Source organism: Amblyraja radiata, unplaced genomic scaffold (genome assembly GCF_010909765.2).
Source record: "Amblyraja radiata isolate CabotCenter1 unplaced genomic scaffold, sAmbRad1.1.pri S137, whole genome shotgun sequence".
In the NCBI taxonomy this organism is placed as follows: domain Eukaryota; kingdom Metazoa; phylum Chordata; class Chondrichthyes; order Rajiformes; family Rajidae; genus Amblyraja; species Amblyraja radiata.
Genome location: NW_022630123.1, coordinates 194,243 through 219,212, shown reverse-complemented (window position 1 = coordinate 219,212; position 24,970 = coordinate 194,243).

Sequence of the window (24,970 nt, the reverse complement as noted above, 5' to 3'; positions counted from 1 at the left end):
TTACACTCGCTCCCGGGCCCCACAACTGTATTACACTCGCTCCCGGGCCCCACAACTGTATTACACTCGCTCCCGGGCCCCACAACTGTATTACACTCGCTCCCGGGCCCCACAACTGTATTACACTCGCTCCCGGGCCCCACAACTGTATTACACTCGCTCCCGGGCCCCACAACTGTATTACACTCGCTCCCGGCCCCACAAATGTATTAAAATCGCTCCCGGGCCCCACAACTGTATTACACTCGCTCCCGGGCCCCACAACTGTATTACACTCGCTCCCGGGCCCCACAACTGTATTACACTCGCTCCCGGGCCCCACAACTGTATTACACTCGCTCCCGGGCCCCACAACTGTATTACACTCGCTCCCGGGCCCCACAACTGTATTACACTCGCTCCCGGGCCCCACAACTGTATTACACTCGCTCCCGGGCCCCACAACTGTATTACACTCGCTCCCGGGCCCCACAACTGTATTACACTCGCTCCCGGGCCCCACAACTGTATTACACTCGCTCCGGGGCCCCACAACCGTATTACACGCGCTCCCGGACCCCACAACTGTATTACACTCGCTCCCGGGCCCCACACCTGTATTACACTCGCTCCCGGCCCCACAAATGTATTACACTCGCTCCTGGGCCCCACAACTGTATTACACTCGCTCCCGGGCCCCACAACTGTATTACACTCGCTCCCGGGCCCCACAACTGTATTACACTCGCTCCCGGGCCCCACAACTGTATTACACTCGCTCCCGGGCCCCACAACTGTATTACACTCGCTCCCGGGCCCCACAACTGTATTACACTCGCTCCCGGGCCCCACAACTGTATTACACTCGCTCCCGGGCCCCACAACTGTATTACACTCGCTCCCGGGCCCCACAACTGTATTACACTCGCTCCCGGGCCCCACAACTGTATTACACTCGCTCCCGGGCCCACAACTGTATTACACTCGCTCCGGGGCCCCACAACTGTATTACACTCGCTCCCGGGCCCCACAACTGTATTACACTCGCTCCCGGGCCCCACAACTGTATTACACTCGCTCCCGGGCCCCACAACTGTATTACACTCGCTCCCGGCCCCACAACTGTATTACACTCGCTCCCGGGCCCCACAACTGTATTACACTCGCTCCCGGCCCCACAACTGTATTACGCTCGCTCCCGGGCCCCACAACTGTATTACACTCGCTCCCGGGCCCCACAACTGTATTACACTCGCTCCCGGGCCCCACAACTGTATTACACTCGCTCCCGGGCCCCACAACTGTATTACACTCGCTCCCGGGCCCCACAACTGTATTACACTCGCTCCCGGGCCCACAACTGTATTACACTCGCTCCCGGGCCCCACAACTGTATTACACTCGCTCCCGGGCCCCACAACTGTATTACACTCGCTCCCGGGCCCCACAACTGTATTACACTCGCTCCCGGCCCCACAACTGTATTACACTCGCTCCCGGGCCCCACAACTGTATTACACTCGCTCCCGGGCCCCACAACTGTATTACACTCGCTCCCGGGCCCCACAACTGTATTACACTCGCTCCCGGGCCCCACAACTGTATTACACTCGCTCCCGGGCCCCACAACTGTATTACACTCGCTCCCGGCCCCACAACTGTATTACACTCGCTCCCGGGCCCCACAACTGTATTACACTCGCTCCCGGGCCCCACAACTGTATTACACTCGCTCCCGGCCCCACAACTGTATTACACTCGCTCCCGGGCCCCACAACTGTATTACACTCGCTCCCGGGCCCCACAACTGTATTACACTCGCTCCCGGGCCCCACAACTGTATTACACTCGCTCCCGGGCCCCACAACTGTATTACACTCGCTCCCGGGCCCCACAACTGTATTACACTCGCTCCCGGCCCCACAACTGTATTACACTCGCTCCCGGGCCCCACAACTGTATTACACTCGCTCCCGGGCCCCACAACTGTATTACACTCGCTCCCGGGCCCCACAACTGTATTACACTCGCTCCCGGGCCCCACAACTGTATTACACTCGCTCCCGGGCCCCACAACTGTATTACACTCGCTCCCGGGCCCCACAACTGTATTACACTCGCTCCCGGGCCCCACAACTGTATTACACTCGCTCCCGGGCCCCACAACTGTATTACACTCGCTCCCGGGCCCCACAACTGTATTACACTCGCTCCCGGGCCCCACAACTGTATTACACTCGCTCCCGGGCCCCACAACTGTATTACACTCGCTCCCGGGCCCCACAACTGTATTACACTCGCTCCCGGGCCCCACAACTGTATTACACTCGCTCCCGGGCCCCACAACTGTATTACACTCGCTCCCGGGCCCCACAACTGTATTACACTCGCTCCCGGCCCCACAACTGTATTACACTCGCTCCCGGGCCCCACAACTGTATTACACTCGCTCCCGGGCCCCACAACTGTATTACACTCGCTCCCGGGCCCCACAACTGTATTACACTCGCTCCCGGGCCCCACAACTGTATTACACTCGCTCCCGGGCCCCACAACTGTATTACACTCGCTCCCGGGCCCCACAACTGTATTACACTCGCTCCCGGGCCCCACAACTGTATTACACTCGCTCCCGGGCCCCACAACTGTATTACACTCGCTCCCGGGCCCCACAACTGTATTACACTCGCTCCCGGGCCCCACAACTGTATTACACTCGCTCCCGGGCCCCACAACTGTATTACACTCGCTCCCGGCCCCACAACTGTATTACACTCGCTCCCGGGCCCCACAACTGTATTACACTCGCTCCCGGGCCCCACAACTGTATTACACTCGCTCCCGGGCCCCACAACTGTATTACACTCTCTCCCCGGCCCCACAACTGCATTACACTCGCTCCCGGCCCCACAACTGTATTACACTCGCTCCCGGGCCCCACAACTGTATTACACTCGCTCCCGGGCCCCACAACTGTATTACACTCGCTCCCGGCCCCACAACTGTAATACACTCGCTCCCGGGCGGATAAACTGTATTACACTCGCTCCCGGGCCCACAACTGTATTACACTCGCTCCCGGGCCCCACAACTGTATTATACTCGCTCCCGGGCCCCACAACTGTATTACATTCTCTCTCGGGCCCCACAACTGTGTTACACTCGCACCCGGGCCCCACAACTGTATTACACTCGCTCCCGGGCCCCACAACTGTATTACACTCGCTCCCGGGCCCCACAACTGTATTACACTCGCTCCCGGGCCCCACAACTGTATTACACTCGCTCCCGGGCCCCACAACTGTATTACACTCGCTCCCGGGCCCCACAACTGTATTACACTCGCTCCCGGCCCCACAACTGTATTACACTCGCTCCCGGGCCCCACAACTGTATTACACTCGCTCCCGGGCCCCACAACTGTATTACACTCGCTCCCGGGCCCCACAACTGTATTACACTCGCTCCCGGGCCCCACAACTGTATTACACTCGCTCCCGGGCCCCACAACTGTATTACACTCGCTCCCGGGCCCCACAACTGTATTACACTCGCTCCCGGGCCCCACAACTGTATTACACTCGCTCCCGGCCCCACAACTGTATTACACTCGCTCCGGGCCCACAACTGTATTACACTCGCTCCCGGGCCCCACAACTGTATTACACTCGCTCCCGGGCCCCACAACTGTATTACACTCGCTCCCGGGCCCCACAACTGTATTACACTCGCTCCCGGGCCCCACAACTGTATTACACTCGCTCCCGGGCCCCACAACTGTATTACACTCGCTCCCGGGCCCCACAACTGTATTACACTCGCTCCGGGCCCCACAACTGTATTACACTCGCTCCCGGGCCCCACAACTGTATTACACTCGCTCCCGGGCCCCACAACTGTATTACACTCGCTCCCGGGCCCCACAACTGTATTACACTCGCTCCCGGCCCCACAACTGTATTACACTCGCTCCCGGGCCCCACAACTGTATTACACTCGCTCCCGGCCCCACAACTGTATTACACTCGCTCCCGGGCCCCACAACTGTATTACACTCGCTCCCGGGCCCCACAACTGTATTACACTCGCTCCCGGGCCCCACAACTGTATTACACTCGCTCCCGGGCCCCACAACTGTATTACACTCGCTCCCGGGCCCCACAACTGTATTACACTCGCTCCCGGGCCCCACAACTGTATTACACTCGCTCCCGGGGCCCACAACTGTATTACACTCGCTCCCGGGCCCCACAACTGTATTACACTCGCTCCCGGGCCCCACAACTGTATTACACTCGCTCCCGGGCCCCACAACTGTATTACACTCGCTCCCGGGCCCCACAACTGTATTACACTCGCTCCCGGGCCCCACAACTGTATTACACTCGCTCCCGGGCCCCACAACTGTATTACACTCGCTCCCGGGCCCCACAACTGTATTACACTCGCTCCCGGGCCCCACAACTGTATTACACTCGCTCCCGGGCCCCACAACTGTATTACACTCGCTCCCGGGCCCCACAACTGTATTACACTCGCTCCCGGGCCCCACAACTGTATTACACTCGCTCCCGGGCCCCACAACTGTATTACACTCGCTCCGGGCCCCACAACTGTTTTACACTCGCTCCCGGGCCCCACAACTGTATTACACTCGCTCCCGGGCCCCACAACTGTATTACACTCGCTCCCGGGCCCCACAACTGTATTACACTCGCTCCCGGGCCCCACAACTGTATTACACTCGCTCCCGGGCCCCACAACTGTATTACACTCGCTCCCGGGCCCCACAACTGTATTACACTCGCTCCCGGGCCCCACAACTGTATTACACTCGCTCCCGGGCCCCACAACTGTATTACACTCGCTCCCGGGCCCCACAACTGTATTACACTCGCTCCCGGGCCCCACAACTGTATTACACTCGCTCCCGGGCCCCACAACTGTATTACACTCGCTCCCGGGCCCACAACTGTATTACACTCGCTCCCGGGCCCCACAACTGTATTACACTCGCTCCCGGGCCCCACAACTGTATTACACTCGTTCCCGGCCCCACAACTGTATTACACTCGCTCCCGGGCCCCACAACTGTATTACACTCGCTCCCGGCCCCACAACTGTATTACACTCGCTCCCGGGCCCCACAACTGTATTACACTCGCTCCCGGGCCCCACAACTGTAGTACACTCGCTCCCGGGCCCCACAACTGTATTACACTCGCTCCCGGGCCCCACAACTGTATTACACTCGCTCCCGGGCCCCACAACTGTATTACACTCGCTCCCGGGCCCCACAACTGTATTACACTCGCTCCCGGGCCCCACAACTGTATTACACTCGCTCCCGGGCCCCACAACTGTATTACACTCGCTCCCGGGCCCCACAACTGTATTACACTCGCTCCCGGCCCCACAACTGTATTCCACTCGCTCCCGGGCCCCACAACTGTATTACACTCGCTCCCGGCCCCACAACTGTATTACACTCGCTCCCGGGCCCCACAACTGTATTACACTCGCTCCCGGGCCCCACAACTGTATTACACTCGCTCCCGGGCCCCACAACTGTATTACACTCGCTCCCGGGCCCCACAACTGTATTACACTCGCTCCCGGGCCCCACAACTGTATTACACTCGCTCCCGGCCCCACAACTGTATTACACTCGCTCCCGGGCCCCACAACTGTATTACACTCGCTCCCGGGCCCACAACTGTATTACACTCGCTCCCGGGCCCCACAACTGTATTACACTCGCTCCCGGGCCCCACAACTGTATTACACTCGCTCCCGGGCCCCACAACTGTATTACACTCGCTCCCGGGCCCCACAACTGTATTACACTCGCTCCCGGGCCCCACACTGTATTACACTCGCTCCCGGGCCCCACAATTGTATTACACTCGCTCCCGGGCCCCACAACTGTATTACACTCGCTCCCGGGCCCCACAACTGTATTACACTCGCTCCCGGGCCCCACAACTGTATTACACTCGCTCCCGGGCCCCACAACTGTATTACACTCGCTCCCGGGCCCCACAACTGTATTACACTCGCTCCCGGGCCCCACAACTGTATTACACTCGCTCCCGGGCCCCACAACTGTATTACACTCGCTCCCGGGCCCCACAACTGTATTACACTCGCTCCCGGGCCCCACAACTGTATTACACTCGCTCCCGGGCCCCACAACTGTATTACACTCGCTCCCGGGCCCCACAACTGTATTACACTCGCTCCCGGGCCCCACAACTGTATTACACTCGCTCCCGGGCCCCACAACTGTATTACACTCGCTCCCGGGCCCCACAACTGTATTACACTCGCTCCCGGGCCCCACAACTGTATTACACTCGCTCCCGGGCCCCACAACTGTATTACACTCGCTCCCGGGCCCCACAACTGTATTACACTCGCTCCCGGGCCCCACAACTGTATTACACTCGCTCCCGGGCCCCACAACTGTATTACACTCGCTCCCGGGCCCCACAACTGTATTACACTCGCTCCCGGGCCCCACAACTGTATTACACTCGCTCCCGGGCCCCACAACTGTATTACACTCGCTCCCGGGCCCCACAACTGTATTACACTCGCTCCCGGGCCCCACAACTGTATTACACTCGCTCCCGGGCCCCACAACTGTATTACACTCGCTCCCGGGCCCCACAACTGTATTACACTCGCTCCCGGGCCCCACAACTGTATTACACTCGCTCCCGGGCCCCACAACTGTATTACACTCGCTCCCGGGCCCCACAACTGTATTACACTCGCTCCCGGGCCCCACAACTGTATTACACTCGCTCCCGGGCCCCACAACTGTATTACACTCGCTCCCGGGCCCCACAACTGTATTACACTCGCTCCCGGGCCCCACAACTGTATTACACTCGCTCCCGGGCCCCACAACTGTATTACACTCGCTCCCGGCCCCACAACTGTATTACACTCGCTCCCGGGCCCCACAACTGTATTACACTCGCTCCCGGGCCCCACAACTGTATTACACTCGCTCCCGGGCCCCACAACTGTATTACACTCGCTCCCGGGCCCCACAACTGTATTACACTCGTTCCCGGGCCCCACAACTGTATTACACTCGCTCCCGGGCCCCACAACTGTATTACACTCGCTCCCGGGCCCCACAACTGTATTACACTCGCTCCCGGGCCCCACAACTGTATTACACTCGCTCCCGGGCCCCACAACTGTATTACACTCGCTCCCGGCCCCACAACTGTATTACACTCGCTCCCGGGCCCCACAACTGTATTACACTCGCTCCCGGGCCCCACAACTGTATTACACTCGCTCCCTGCCCCACAACTGTATTACACTCGCTCCCGGGCCCCACAACTGTCTTACACTCGCTCCCGGGCCCCACAACTGTATTACACTCGCTCCCGGGCCCCACAACTGTATTACACTCGCTCCCGGGCCCCACAACTGTATTACACTCGCTCCCGGGCCCCACAACTGTATTACACTCGCTCCCGGGCCCCACAACTGTATTACACTCGCTCCCGGGCCCCACAACTGTATTACACTCGCTCCCGGGCCCCACAACTGTATTACACTCGCTCCCGGGCCCCACAACTGTATTACACTCGCTCCCGGGCCCCACAACTGTATTACACTCGCTCCCGGGCCCCACAACTGTATTACACTCGCTCCCGGGCCCCACAACTGTATTACACTCGCTCCCGGGCCCCACAACTGTATTACACTCGCTCCCGGGCCCCACAACTGTATTACACTCGCTCCCGGGCCCCACAACTGTATTACACTCGCTCCCGGGCCCCACAACTGTATTACACTCGCTCCCGGGCCCCACAACTGTATTACACTCGCTCCCGGGCCCCACAACTGTATTACACTCGCTCCCGGGCCCCACAACTGTATTACACTCGCTCCCGGCCCCACAACTGTATTACACTCGCTCCCGGGCCCCACAACTGTATTACACTCGCTCCCGGGCCCCACAACTGTATTACACTCGCTCCCGGGCCCCACAACTGTATTACACTCGCTCCCGGGCCCCACAACTGTATTACACTCGCTCCCGGGCCCCACAACTGTATTACACTCGCTCCCGGGCCCCACAACTGTATTACACTCGCTCCCGGGCCCCACAACTGTATTACACTCGCTCCCGGGCCCCACAACTGTATTACACTCGCTCCCGGGCCCCACAACTGTATTACACTCGCTCCCGGGCCCCACAACTGTATTACACTCGCTCCCGGGCCCCACAACTGTATTACACTCGCTCCCGGGCCCCACAACTGTATTACACTCGCTCCCGGGCCCCACAACTGTATTACACTCGCTCCCGGGCCCCACAACTGTATTACACTCGCTCCCGGGCCCCACAACTGTATTACACTCGCTCCCGGGCCCCACAACTGTATTACACTCGCTCCCGGGCCCCACAACTGTATTACACTCGCTCCCGGGCCCCACAACTGTATTACACTCGCTCCCGGGCCCCACAACTGTATTACACTCGCTCCCGGGCCCCACAACTGTATTACACTCGCTCCCGGGCCCCACAACTGTATTACACTCGCTCCCGGGCCCCACAACTGTATTACACTCGCTCCCGGGCCCCACAACTGTATTACACTCGCTCCCGGGCCCCACAACTGTATTACACTCGCTCCCGGGCCCCACAACTGTATTACACTCGCTCCCGGGCCCCACAACTGTATTACACTCGCTCCCGGGCCCCACAACTGTATTACACTCGCTCCCGGGCCCCACAACTGTATTACACTCGCTCCCGGGCCCCACAACTGTATTACACTCGCTCCCGGGCCCCACAACTGTATTACACTCGCTCCCGGGCCCCACAACTGTATTACACTCGCTCCCGGGCCCCACAACTGTATTACACTCGCTCCCGGGCCCCACAACTGTATTACACTCGCTCCCGGGCCCCACAACTGTATTACACTCGCTCCCGGGCCCCACAACTGTATTACACTCGCTCCCGGGCCCCACAACTGTATTACACTCGCTCCCGGGCCCCACAACTGTATTACACTCGCTCCCGGGCCCCACAACTGTATTACACTCGCTCCCGGGCCCCACAACTGTATTACACTCGCTCCCGGGCCCCACAACTGTATTACACTCGCTCCCGGGCCCCACAACTGTATTACACTCGCTCCCGGGCCCCACAACTGTATTACACTCGCTCCCGGGCCCCACAACTGTATTACACTCGCTCCCGGGCCCCACAACTGTATTACACTCGCTCCCGGGCCCCACAACTGTATTACACTCGCTCCCGGGCCCCACAACTGTATTACACTCGCTCCCGGGCCCCACAACTGTATTACACTCGCTCCCGGGCCCCACAACTGTATTACACTCGCTCCCGGGCCCCACAACTGTATTACACTCGCTCCCGGGCCCCACAACTGTATTACACTCGCTCCCGGGCCCCACAACTGTATTACACTCGCTCCCGGGCCCCACAACTGTATTACACTCGCTCCCGGGCCCCACAACTGTATTACACTCGCTCCCGGGCCCCACAACTGTATTACACTCGCTCCCGGGCCCCACAACTGTATTACACTCGCTCCCGGGCCCCACAACTGTATTACACTCGCTCCCGGGCCCCACAACTGTATTACACTCGCTCCCGGGCCCCACAACTGTATTACACTCGCTCCCGGGCCCCACAACTGTATTACACTCGCTCCCGGGCCCCACAACTGTATTACACTCGCTCCCGGGCCCCACAACTGTATTACACTCGCTCCCGGGCCCCACAACTGTATTACACTCGCTCCCGGGCCCCACAACTGTATTACACTCGCTCCCGGGCCCCACAACTGTATTACACTCGCTCCCGGGCCCCACAACTGTATTACACTCGCTCCCGGGCCCCACAACTGTATTACACTCGCTCCCGGGCCCCACAACTGTATTACACTCGCTCCCGGGCCCCACAACTGTATTACACTCGCTCCCGGGCCCCACAACTGTATTACACTCGCTCCCGGGCCCCACAACTGTATTACACTCGCTCCCGGGCCCCACAACTGTATTACACTCGCTCCCGGGCCCCACAACTGTATTACACTCGCTCCCGGGCCCCACAACTGTATTACACTCGCTCCCGGGCCCCACAACTGTATTACACTCGCTCCCGGGCCCCACAACTGTATTACACTCGCTCCCGGGCCCCACAACTGTATTACACTCGCTCCCGGGCCCCACAACTGTATTACACTCGCTCCCGGGCCCCACAACTGTATTACACTCGCTCCCGGGCCCCACAACTGTATTACACTCGCTCCCGGGCCCCACAACTGTATTACACTCGCTCCCGGGCCCCACAACTGTATTACACTCGCTCCCGGGCCCCACAACTGTATTACACTCGCTCCCGGGCCCCACAACTGTATTACACTCGCTCCCGGGCCCCACAACTGTATTACACTCGCTCCCGGGCCCCACAACTGTATTACACTCGCTCCCGGGCCCCACAACTGTATTACACTCGCTCCCGGGCCCCACAACTGTATTACACTCGCTCCCGGGCCCCACAACTGTATTACACTCGCTCCCGGGCCCCACAACTGTATTACACTCGCTCCCGGGCCCCACAACTGTATTACACTCGCTCCCGGGCCCCACAACTGTATTACACTCGCTCCCGGGCCCCACAACTGTATTACACTCGCTCCCGGGCCCCACAACTGTATTACACTCGCTCCCGGGCCCCACAACTGTATTACACTCGCTCCCGGGCCCCACAACTGTATTACACTCGCTCCCGGGCCCCACAACTGTATTACACTCGCTCCCGGGCCCCACAACTGTATTACACTCGCTCCCGGGCCCCACAACTGTATTACACTCGCTCCCGGGCCCCACAACTGTATTACACTCGCTCCCGGGCCCCACAACTGTATTACACTCGCTCCCGGGCCCCACAACTGTATTACACTCGCTCCCGGGCCCCACAACTGTATTACACTCGCTCCCGGGCCCCACAACTGTATTACACTCGCTCCCGGGCCCCACAACTGTATTACACTCGCTCCCGGGCCCCACAACTGTATTACACTCGCTCCCGGGCCCCACAACTGTATTACACTCGCTCCCGGGCCCCACAACTGTATTACACTCGCTCCCGGGCCCCACAACTGTATTACACTCGCTCCCGGGCCCCACAACTGTATTACACTCGCTCCCGGGCCCCACAACTGTATTACACTCGCTCCCGGGCCCCACAACTGTATTACACTCGCTCCCGGGCCCCACAACTGTATTACACTCGCTCCCGGGCCCCACAACTGTATTACACTCGCTCCCGGGCCCCACAACTGTATTACACTCGCTCCCGGGCCCCACAACTGTATTACACTCGCTCCCGGGCCCCACAACTGTATTACACTCGCTCCCGGGCCCCACAACTGTATTACACTCGCTCCCGGGCCCCACAACTGTATTACACTCGCTCCCGGGCCCCACAACTGTATTACACTCGCTCCCGGGCCCCACAACTGTATTACACTCGCTCCCGGGCCCCACAACTGTATTACACTCGCTCCCGGGCCCCACAACTGTATTACACTCGCTCCCGGGCCCCACAACTGTATTACACTCGCTCCCGGGCCCCACAACTGTATTACACTCGCTCCCGGGCCCCACAACTGTATTACACTCGCTCCCGGGCCCCACAACTGTATTACACTCGCTCCCGGGCCCCACAACTGTATTACACTCGCTCCCGGGCCCCACAACTGTATTACACTCGCTCCCGGGCCCCACAACTGTATTACACTCGCTCCCGGGCCCCACAACTGTATTACACTCGCTCCCGGGCCCCACAACTGTATTACACTCGCTCCCGGGCCCCACAACTGTATTACACTCGCTCCCGGGCCCCACAACTGTATTACACTCGCTCCCGGGCCCCACAACTGTATTACACTCGCTCCCGGGCCCCACAACTGTATTACACTCGCTCCCGGGCCCCACAACTGTATTACACTCGCTCCCGGGCCCCACAACTGTATTACACTCGCTCCCGGGCCCCACAACTGTATTACACTCGCTCCCGGGCCCCACAACTGTATTACACTCGCTCCCGGGCCCCACAACTGTATTACACTCGCTCCCGGGCCCCACAACTGTATTACACTCGCTCCCGGGCCCCACAACTGTATTACACTCGCTCCCGGGCCCCACAACTGTATTACACTCGCTCCCGGGCCCCACAACTGTATTACACTCGCTCCCGGGCCCCACAACTGTATTACACTCGCTCCCGGGCCCCACAACTGTATTACACTCGCTCCCGGGCCCCACAACTGTATTACACTCGCTCCCGGGCCCCACAACTGTATTACACTCGCTCCCGGGCCCCACAACTGTATTACACTCGCTCCCGGGCCCCACAACTGTATTACACTCGCTCCCGGGCCCCACAACTGTATTACACTCGCTCCCGGGCCCCACAACTGTATTACACTCGCTCCCGGGCCCCACAACTGTATTACACTCGCTCCCGGGCCCCACAACTGTATTACACTCGCTCCCGGGCCCCACAACTGTATTACACTCGCTCCCGGGCCCCACAACTGTATTACACTCGCTCCCGGGCCCCACAACTGTATTACACTCGCTCCCGGGCCCCACAACTGTATTACACTCGCTCCCGGGCCCCACAACTGTATTACACTCGCTCCCGGGCCCCACAACTGTATTACACTCGCTCCCGGGCCCCACAACTGTATTACACTCGCTCCCGGGCCCCACAACTGTATTACACTCGCTCCCGGGCCCCACAACTGTATTACACTCGCTCCCGGGCCCCACAACTGTATTACACTCGCTCCCGGGCCCCACAACTGTATTACACTCGCTCCCGGGCCCCACAACTGTATTACACTCGCTCCCGGGCCCCACAACTGTATTACACTCGCTCCCGGGCCCCACAACTGTATTACACTCGCTCCCGGGCCCCACAACTGTATTACACTCGCTCCCGGGCCCCACAACTGTATTACACTCGCTCCCGGGCCCCACAACTGTATTACACTCGCTCCCGGGCCCCACAACTGTATTACACTCGCTCCCGGGCCCCACAACTGTATTACACTCGCTCCCGGGCCCCACAACTGTATTACACTCGCTCCCGGGCCCCACAACTGTATTACACTCGCTCCCGGGCCCCACAACTGTATTACACTCGCTCCCGGGCCCCACAACTGTATTACACTCGCTCCCGGGCCCCACAACTGTATTACACTCGCTCCCGGGCCCCACAACTGTATTACACTCGCTCCCGGGCCCCACAACTGTATTACACTCGCTCCCGGGCCCCACAACTGTATTACACTCGCTCCCGGGCCCCACAACTGTATTACACTCGCTCCCGGGCCCCACAACTGTATTACACTCGCTCCCGGGCCCCACAACTGTATTACACTCGCTCCCGGGCCCCACAACTGTATTACACTCGCTCCCGGGCCCCACAACTGTATTACACTCGCTCCCGGGCCCCACAACTGTATTACACTCGCTCCCGGGCCCCACAACTGTATTACACTCGCTCCCGGGCCCCACAACTGTATTACACTCGCTCCCGGGCCCCACAACTGTATTACACTCGCTCCCGGGCCCCACAACTGTATTACACTCGCTCCCGGGCCCCACAACTGTATTACACTCGCTCCCGGGCCCCACAACTGTATTACACTCGCTCCCGGGCCCCACAACTGTATTACACTCGCTCCCGGGCCCCACAACTGTATTACACTCGCTCCCGGGCCCCACAACTGTATTACACTCGCTCCCGGGCCCCACAACTGTATTACACTCGCTCCCGGGCCCCACAACTGTATTACACTCGCTCCCGGGCCCCACAACTGTATTACACTCGCTCCCGGGCCCCACAACTGTATTACACTCGCTCCCGGGCCCCACAACTGTATTACACTCGCTCCCGGGCCCCACAACTGTATTACACTCGCTCCCGGGCCCCACAACTGTATTACACTCGCTCCCGGGCCCCACAACTGTATTACACTCGCTCCCGGGCCCCACAACTGTATTACACTCGCTCCCGGGCCCCACAACTGTATTACACTCGCTCCCGGGCCCCACAACTGTATTACACTCGCTCCCGGGCCCCACAACTGTATTACACTCGCTCCCGGGCCCCACAACTGTATTACACTCGCTCCCGGGCCCCACAACTGTATTACACTCGCTCCCGGGCCCCACAACTGTATTACACTCGCTCCCGGGCCCCACAACTGTATTACACTCGCTCCCGGGCCCCACAACTGTATTACACTCGCTCCCGGGCCCCACAACTGTATTACACTCGCTCCCGGGCCCCACAACTGTATTACACTCGCTCCCGGGCCCCACAACTGTATTACACTCGCTCCCGGGCCCCACAACTGTATTACACTCGCTCCCGGGCCCCACAACTGTATTACACTCGCTCCCGGGCCCCACAACTGTATTACACTCGCTCCCGGGCCCCACAACTGTATTACACTCGCTCCCGGGCCCCACAACTGTATTACACTCGCTCCCGGGCCCCACAACTGTATTACACTCGCTCCCGGGCCCCACAACTGTATTACACTCGCTCCCGGGCCCCACAACTGTATTACACTCGCTCCCGGGCCCCACAACTGTATTACACTCGCTCCCGGGCCCCACAACTGTATTACACTCGCTCCCGGGCCCCACAACTGTATTACACTCGCTCCCGGGCCCCACAACTGTATTACACTCGCTCCCGGGCCCCACAACTGTATTACACTCGCTCCCGGGCCCCACAACTGTATTACACTCGCTCCCGGGCCCCACAACTGTATTACACTCGCTCCCGGGCCCCACAACTGTATTACACTCGCTCCCGGGCCCCACAACTGTATTACACTCGCTCCCGGGCCCCACAACTGTATTACACTCGCTCCCGGGCCCCACAACTGTATTACACTCGCTCCCGGGCCCCACAACTGTATTACACTCGCTCCCGGGCCCCACAACTGTATTACACTCGCTCCCGGGCCCCACAACTGTATTACACTCGCTCCCGGGCCCCACAACTGTATTACACTCGCTCCCGGGCCCCACAACTGTATTACACTCGCTCCCGGGCCCCACAACTGTATTACACTCGCTCCCGGGCCCCACAACTGTATTACACTCGCTCCCGGGCCCCACAACTGTATTACACTCGCTCCCGGGCCCCACAACTGTATTACACTCGCTCCCGGGCCCCACAACTGTATTACACTCGCTCCCGGGCCCCACAACTGTATTACACTCGCTCCCGGGCCCCACAACTGTATTACACTCGCTCCCGGGCCCCACAACTGTATTACACTCGCTCCCGGGCCCCACAACTGTATTACACTCGCTCCCGGGCCCCACAACTGTATTACACTCGCTCCCGGGCCCCACAACTGTATTACACTCGCTCCCGGGCCCCACAACTGTATTACACTCGCTCCCGGGCCCCACAACTGTATTACACTCGCTCCCGGGCCCCACAACTGTATTACACTCGCTCCCGGGCCCCACAACTGTATTACACTCGCTCCCGGGCCCCACAACTGTATTACACTCGCTCCCGGGCCCCACAACTGTATTACACTCGCTCCCGGGCCCCACAACTGTATTACACTCGCTCCCGGGCCCCACAACTGTATTACACTCGCTCCCGGGCCCCACAACTGTATTACACTCGCTCCCGGGCCCCACAACTGTATTACACTCGCTCCCGGGCCCCACAACTGTATTACACTCGCTCCCGGGCCCCACAACTGTATTACACTCGCTCCCGGGCCCCACAACTGTATTACACTCGCTCCCGGGCCCCACAACTGTATTACACTCGCTCCCGGGCCCCACAACTGTATTGCACTCGCTCCCGGGCCCCACAACTGTATTACACTCGCTCCCGGGCCCCACAACTGTATTACACTCGCTCCCGGGCCCCACAACTGTATTACACTCGCTCCCGGGCCCCACAACTGTATTGCACTCGCTCCCGGGCCCCACAACTGTATTACACTCGCTCCCGGGCCCCACAACTGTATTACACTCGCTCCCGGGCCCCACAACTGTATTACACTCGCTCCCGGGCCCCACAACTGTATTACACTCGCTCCCGGGCCCCACAACTGTATTACACTCGCTCCCGGGCCCCACAACTGTATTACACTCGCTCCCGGGCCCCACAACTGTATTACACTCGCTCCCGGGCCCCACAACTGTATTACACTCGCTCCCGGGCCCCACAACTGTATTACACTCGCTCCCGGGCCCCACAACTGTATTACACTCGCTCCCGGGCCCCACAACTGTATTACACTCGCTCCCGGGCCCCACAACTGTATTACACTCGCTCCCGGGCCCCACAACTGTATTACACTCGCTCCCGGGCCCCACAACTGTATTACACTCGCTCCCGGGCCCCACAACTGTATTACACTCGCTCCCGGGCCCCACAACTGTATTACACTCGCTCCCGGGCCCCACAACTGTATTACACTCGCTCCCGGGCCCCACAACTGTATTACACTCGCTCCCGGGCCCCACAACTGTATTACACTCGCTCCCGGGCCCCACAACTGTATTACACTCGCTCCCGGGCCCCACAACTGTATTACACTCGCTCCCGGGCCCCACAACTGTATTACACTCGCTCCCGGGCCCCACAACTGTATTACACTCGCTCCCGGGCCCCACAACTGTATTACACTCGCTCCCGGGCCCCACAACTGTATTACACTCGCTCCCGGGCCCCACAACTGTATTACACTCGCTCCCGGGCCCCACAACTGTATTACACTCGCTCCCGGGCCCCACAACTGTATTACACTCGCTCCCGGGCCCCACAACTGTATTACACTCGCTCCCGGGCCCCACAACTGTATTACACTCGCTCCCGGGCCCCACAACTGTATTACACTCGCTCCCGGGCCCCACAACTGTATTACACTCGCTCCCGGGCCCCACAACTGTATTACACTCGCTCCCGGGCCCCACAACTGTATTACACTCGCTCCCGGGCCCCACAACTGTATTACACTCGCTCCCGGGCCCCACAACTGTATTACACTCGCTCCCGGGCCCCACAACGGTATTACACTCGCTCCCGGGCCCCACAACTGTATTACACTCGCTCCCGGGCCCCACAACTGTAGTACACTCGCTCCCGGGCCCCACAACTGTATTACACTCGCTCCCGGGCCCCACAACTGTATTACACTCGCTCCCGGGCCCCACAACTGTATTACACTCGCTCCCGGGCCCCACAACTGTATTACACTCGCTCCCGGGCCCCACAACTGTATTACACTCGCTCCCGGGCCCCACAACTGTATTACACTCGCTCCCGGGCCCCACAACTGTATTACACTCGCTCCCGGGCCCCACAACTGTATTACACTCGCTCCCGGGCCCCACAACTGTATTACACTCGCTCCCGGGCCCCACAACTGTATTACACTCGCTCCCGGGCCCCACAACTGTATTACACTCGCTCCCGGGCCCCACAACTGTATTACACTCGCTCCCGGGCCCCACAACTGTATTACACTCGCTCCCGGGCCCCACAACTGTATTACACTCGCTCCCGGGCCCCACAACTGTATTACACTCGCTCCCGGGCCCCACAACTGTATTACACTCGCTCCCGGGCCCCACAACTGTATTACACTCGCTCCCGGGCCCCACAACTGTATTACACTCGCTCCCGGGCCCCACAACTGTATTACACTCGCTCCCGGGCCCCACAACTGTATTACACTCGCTCCCGGGCCCCACAACTGTATTACACTCGCTCCCGGGCCCCACAACTGTATTACACTCGCTCCCGGGCCCCACAACTGTATTGCACTCGCTCCCGGGCCCCACAACTGTATTGCACTCGCTCCCGGGCCCCACAACTGTATTACACTCGCTCCCGGGCCCCACAACTGTATTACACTCGCTCCCGGGCCCCACAACTGTATTACACTCGCTCCCAGGCCCCACAACTGTATTACACTCGCTCCCGGGCCCCACAACTGTATTACACTCGCTCCCGGGCCCCACACACAACTTTATTACACTCGCTCCCGGGCCCCACAACTGTATTGCACTCGCTCCCGGGCCCCACAACTATATTACACTCGCTCCCGGGCCCCACAACTGTATTACACTCGCTCCCGGGCCCCACAACTGTGTTACACTCGCTCCCGGCCCCACAACTGTATTACACTCGCTCCCGGGCCCCACAACTGTATTACACTCGCTCCCGGGCCCCACAACTGTATTAGACTCGCTCCCGGGCCCCACAACTGTATTACCCTCGCTCCCGGGCCCCACATCTGTATTACACTCGCTCCCGGGCCCCACATCTGTATTACACTGGCTCCCGGGCCCCACAACTGTATTGCACTCGCTCCCGGGCCCCACAACTGTATTGCACTCGCTCCCGGGCCCCACATCTGTATTACACTGGCTCCCGGGCCCCACAACTGTATTACACTCGCTCCCGGGCCCCACATCTGTATTGCACTCGCTCCCGGGCCCCACAACTGTATTGCACTCGCTCCCCGGCCCCACATCTGTATTCCACTCGCTCCCGGGCCCCACTTCTGTATTACACTCGCTCCCGGGCCCCACAACTGTATTACACTCGCTCCCGGGCCCCACAACTGTATTACACTCGCTCCCGGGCCCCACAACTGTGTTACACTCGTTCCCAGGCCCCACAACTGTGTTACACTCGTTCCCGGCCCCACAACTGTATTCCACTCGCTCCCGGGCCCCACAACTGTATAACACTCGCTCCCGGCCCCACAACTGTATTACACTCGCTCCCGGCCCCTCAACTGTGGTACACTCGCTCCCGGGCCCCACAACTGTATTACAATCGCTCCCGGGCCCCACAACTGTATTACACTCGCTCCCGGGCCCCACAACTGTATTACACTCGCTCCCGGGCCCCACAACTGTATTACACTCGCTCCCGGGCCCCACAACTGTATTGCACTCGCTCCCGGGCCCCACAACTGTGTTACATTCGCTCCCGGGCCCCACAACTGTAGTACACTCGCTCCCGGGCCCCACAACTGTATTACACTCGCTCCCGGGCCCCACAACTGTATTACACTCGCTCCCGGGCCCCACAACTGTATTGCACTCGCTCCCGGGCCCCACAACTGTATTACACTCGCTCCCGGGCCCCACAACTGTATTACACTCGCTCCCGGGCCCCACAACTGTATTACAGTCGCTCCCGGGCCCCACAACTGTATTGCACTCGCTCCCGGGCACCACAACTGTATTACACTCGCTCCCGGGCCCCACAACTGTATTACACGCGCTCCCGGGCCCCACAACTGTATTACCCTCGCTCCCGGGCCCCACAACTGTGTTACACTCGTTCCCGGGCCCCACAACTGTGTTACACTCGTTCCCGGGCCCCACAACTGTATTACACTCGCTCCCGGGCCCCACAACTGTATTACACTCGCTCCCGGGCCCCACAAATGTGTTACATTCGCTCCCGGGCCCCACAACTGTATTGCACTCGCTCCCGGGCCCCACAACTGTATTACACTCGCTCCCGGGCCCCACAACTGTATTACACTAGCTCCCGGGCCCCACAACTGTGTTACATTCGCTCCCGGGCCCCACAACTGTAGTACACTCGCTCCCGGGCCCCACAACTGTATTACACTCGTTCCTGGGCCCCACAACTGTATTACACTCGCTCCCGGGCCCCACAAGGTGTGGTGGACAGCTACGTGGAAACCCCTCGTGAAGGAGAGGACTAATACGGAGAGACCACAACCTTAGTAAACAAGTCATAAGACCTGCCACAAAATCTTACAAAACCATATGAAGAACATGCACAAGGTTTACAAAACTTTCGGTTTATGAGGGCATGGCCGGGAGGAGTAACCAAAAACAGTAATTCTTATGCAGCAGCACCCTATCACATCCATCAGTCAACGTCTACCATATCGGACTGATGAAAGCTCGGGGTCCGCATCTATCACCGAAAGTCTTCTTTAGACCAGGGCCCAGAGCGGACCCCATGGAAAATGTGCCACCCCCCAACGTCACCGCCACATCAGGCGACGTGCAACATTCATTGGACCAGCAGGACACAGAAGAATACCCACAACCATGGAGGTAGGTGGGTCTGGTTCATTCCAGTATATAGAGCAATACTAACATGGGAGTCTATCACGAGTGATAGTATATACTCAATGGCATTAGTGAATACAATTCATACTAGAAAAATCCATTGGTCAACATTCACCCCAGAGGGTTTTCCCCCCCTCTTTGTTAAAGAAATAGAGGGACAAGCTAATAATTAAAAAGGGGCATCATGGGGAAACTTGAATCCTTGCAAATATATTCACTAAACCCAAAAAAGATGGTGGATGTCGCATCATCATTGACTTAACTTCACTAAATATGTCTGTTAAGTATATACATTTCAAAATGGAACGGTTGTTACTGCCAAACAACTAAATTCCATAGAATACTTTATGGCAAGCATTCATCTTAAAGATGTTTACCATTTAGTATCATTCACTAGGATCATCGCAGATACCTGAAATTTACCTGGATGGGGCAACTAGCAGTTTAAAGTGTTAGCCAATGGGCTCACATCAGCCCAAGAGTGTTGGCCAGACATTAAAACCAGCTCTGGCAATATTCAGAAGACAAAAACATATTGTCATGGCATGTCTTGGTGATATCCTATATGGTAGGTAAGGCCATGAATTTGGCGTTGTTAGCTGTTTAACTACCAAACAGTTATTCGGAACCCTGGGGTTGTCTTGCATCCAGATAAATCTAAGTTGAAGCCATCCTCTTTCTTGGACTATCTTGGGCTTCATAATTAATTCAGTCTACGTGACTGTAATGTTGCCAAGAGACAACATAGTTGAATTGGCACAATCATGCAACAAATTAATGGTCAACAAACTACCAACTACTCGACAAGTAACAGAGTAATTGGGAAAATGGTAGCAGCATTTCTGGCTACATAATTCGGACCTTAGTATCAAAAACGACATACAGGTCGTTATTGAGCGTCTCATGAAGTTACCCACTGAAGTAATATCAGAACGACAGTTGTGGGGTTACCACTTACACTGGGCATTAATTATCTAAAAATGTTTGGGTGAATTTTATGGATTTAAAGCACTTGCATGTACGGCTATAAATAGACAATACTACGGTGGTGGCCTACAATAACCATATGTGCGGCATAAAGTCGGTATCATGCGACAAGTTGGTCAACACAATTTGGCAATGGTGTGTCCAAAGACGTATTTGACTATCAGTAACTTACCTGCCAGGTAAGCTAAATACAGTGACAGACACCAGGTCACATAAATTTAATGACAACATCGAATAGATGTTTAAAAAATAAATAAAAAATAAAATAAAAATTTCACTAAAGTTATCAAGCTATATGGCACGCCAGATATCGATTATTTGCATCAAGACTAAATCACCAGGTACCTATGTATGTCGCTTGGGAACCAGACCATGAGGCAGCAGCAGTAGATGCGTTTCGCGCTGGTTTGGGGAAATTCTTCTTCTATGCATTTCCTCCCTTCTGCCTCATCAGTCGGGGACTGCGCACAGTACAAATGGACTGTGCTTCAGGTATTTTGAAATTACCCGACTGGCCTACGCATCCATGGTTCCCAATATTCCATGACATGGTTGTTAAAACACCGATGGTATTCCCCAGTGACCCAGAGTTATTAACACCCAGTGTCGGGCACAAGCCATCCGTTCCATGGAAAAATCAAGCTCCTGGGTTGCAGATTCTGCACAAACTACTTCTGGGACTGGGATTATCATAACAAACCGTCATTCCTCCGAAAATCCACTGAACAACAGCACTTGTCCAGCATCAATATATGGGAGAAGTACTGCTTGGATACAGGGACCACCTACTCAACCGCTACAGATACTACGTACTGGAATTCCTGGTGAACCTTCACCACGATGAAGGATTTCGGCTACAATACCATCTACACAGCTAGAATTGCCCTGCCTGTCTTTTCTAAACCAGCTCCAGGACAACAGGCCATGGGGTCCCACCAGCTGGTGGTCAATCTAATGAAGGGTATTTACAACTCTAAACCCCTAGACCAAGGTACACCCATATATGGGATGTCAGCGTGGTCCTGACATACCTCAGGGGATGGTCACCAGCCAGATCCCTCAACCTGGAACAATCTATGCTCTAAACATACGTGTTGATGGCACTTGTAGCTGCACAGAGGGTCCAGTCACTACGTCTATTGCAACTGGACACCATGCTCACAGCTCCAGACCAGATCTCTGTCGTTGTCCAGGGAATGGTCAAACAGAGCAGACCAGGAACACCTAATCCAGTCGTGGAATCCGGGCTTACCCGCCAGAAACACGGTTATGTGCCATGACCCTATTATCCTACATAGACACAACCAAAATATTAGAGGGAGATGAAAAGCCTTGTGGGTCAGTCACAAAAAAACCTTGTGGTCGGGTGACGAACCATTTCGGGATGGCTCAAGCAGGTACTAAAAGCTGCTGGGATAAAACTAACATGTACAAAGTTCATTCCACAGGACAGCTTCCACGTCGACGGCAAAAAGAATGGACGTGCCTATAAACCACATCCTGGCTACAGCAGGATGGTGGGGGTAAAATGTTCAGAAAATTTATAATAAGCTGTTGACAAAACCTGTTTTATTTGCAGGAAAGATTCCAGTCTGCAAATATTTAATTTAAGCCCAAGGGAGCATTTTAATTCTTCTTTGTTATTGTTAAAAAACACCATTGTGTTTTTCTACAAACAGATTCATTGATTGATTACGATAACACACTTCCTCCCTCAAAGACTTCGGCAGTGATGTACTAATAACTGTTACATGGTTTGAAATCACAGAGCTTTGAAATCTTCACGGAATCACTCACGTGACTCCGAAGTAAAATAGTAAGATTAAACGAGAATTTACCAGTTTGAAGTTTGATCTGTATTTTATGAGGAGTTACGATGAGGGATTACGTGCCCTCCGCTCCCACCCTCATTAATATGGGTCAAATTCATAAACTGATGTCTCCTTATCTTTACTAGTTTACTTCAATAACTGTGTCTATCTGTGATTCCACACCGCTGCTTTGAAGTATGCCGCGCCTGCGTGCTGAACGGGTTCTTCACGTAATCCCTCATCGTAACTCCTCATAAAATACAGATCAAACTTCAAACTGGTAAATTCTCGTTTAATCTTACTATTATACATGTGTTGCTTATCCTTGTTTTTCTGTTCTAATGTTGTAAAGTCTACTGTTGCATCTGGGAGTATCCAAGGTGGAATTGAAGGTAATGGAATCGTTGGAACCATATTTAATTGGGCTATGCTGATTTGTTAAGCTCTCTGGGTCACTGTCCATCCAAAACTTTTTGTTTCCCTTCTCTCCTTTTCCCAGCCTGGTTTGACAGTAACTTGTGCTGGGTGTTCTTGACTGCAGCCCTGTAGGTTAATCAAGTAATTCAATGAAAGCTGTATCCTTCTCATCTCTAGAGGCATCTCCCCCATTTCAACCTGTAATGCTGCTGTTGGAGTTGTTTTTATTGCACCTGTACATATTCTCAATGCCTGATATTGAATGTTGTCTATTTCCTTAAGAGAAGTACTTGAACCCATCACCCTCTGAACATAGAAGACTATTGGGCAGCTAAACTGCTTCAGTGATTGATTCAGTGAATATTACCCTAATTACTGAGTAGAATTACTGCTTTGTTTGATAAGGGGGCAAAATAAAATATTTCCCATCTTCCGGAACAGGCAATCGGGATATCATTGTGATCACCATAATGCAGCACTCTCAGTACTGCATGACAATACTGGGAGCATCAACCAACCCTTCCTAATCAAAGGCAAGAATACAACTGAATCGAGTGGACACTTAATAAAGGTCACTTATCTTTCAGTATGTTTGTACTGAAAACACAGAAAGGTTCGCCTGGACCATTGAAAGAACGAGGTAATACTTAAAAATGGCAAGATTATTTGGATTACGAAATAAAAGCTTCACGATTAAAGAAAAATGTTGCATCATCTGATGGGTGTGGCCATTTTACCTTTTATTGGAAATGTTGAATAATTGTTTAATTGGAATCAGGTTTCAAGGGTTTAATCAATGGTTAATTAGTTTCATTTGCAGCTATCAGCAGAAATGCTGGCTGTAAACCCGCTACATTTTGTGAGAAGGTTCAGCTTTCAATAGCTAATGAGGTCTACATTTTGTAGGATTTTTGTAGGAATTTAAAAACGAGTATGATTGGGGACATTCTCCCTGATGTCCTGCCTAATTCTGGGAGACATTACCTGTTTTTTCTCTCATTGCCATTTTTGAACATTCCCACCCAAAAAGTTAATATTTCAGAAGTATTTCATTAGCTGTAACTATTTCTGTGAAAGGGAAATGCTTTATAACTAGAGTCATCGAGTCTTCTAGCGGAGAAACGGCTTCTTCGGTCCAACCTGCTCACACCGGCCAACATGCTGCATCTGCACTGGTCCCACCTGCCTGCATTTTGCCCATATCCCTCTAAATTTGTCCTATCCATGAACCTGTCTAAATGTTTCTTCAATGTTGTGATAGCAGTGACAACTACCTCTTCCGGCAACTAGTTCTATACACCCACCTCCCTTGGTGTGAAAAGGTTACACTACAAACAATTAAAAAATATATATATTTTAGAAACTTGAACATTATAATATTGTAAAATCATGAACAGCACTGTAGTGCAGCAGGTAGAGAGCTGCTGCCTCACTGATCCAGCAAAGTGGCTTCAGTCCTGACCTCTGATACAATCTCTGTGGAGTTTGTAACTTCATGGGTTTCCTCCCAGTGCTCCACCTTACCCCTGTCTGGTAAAGATGTGGAGCTTGATAGGTTAGTTGGTTCTGCA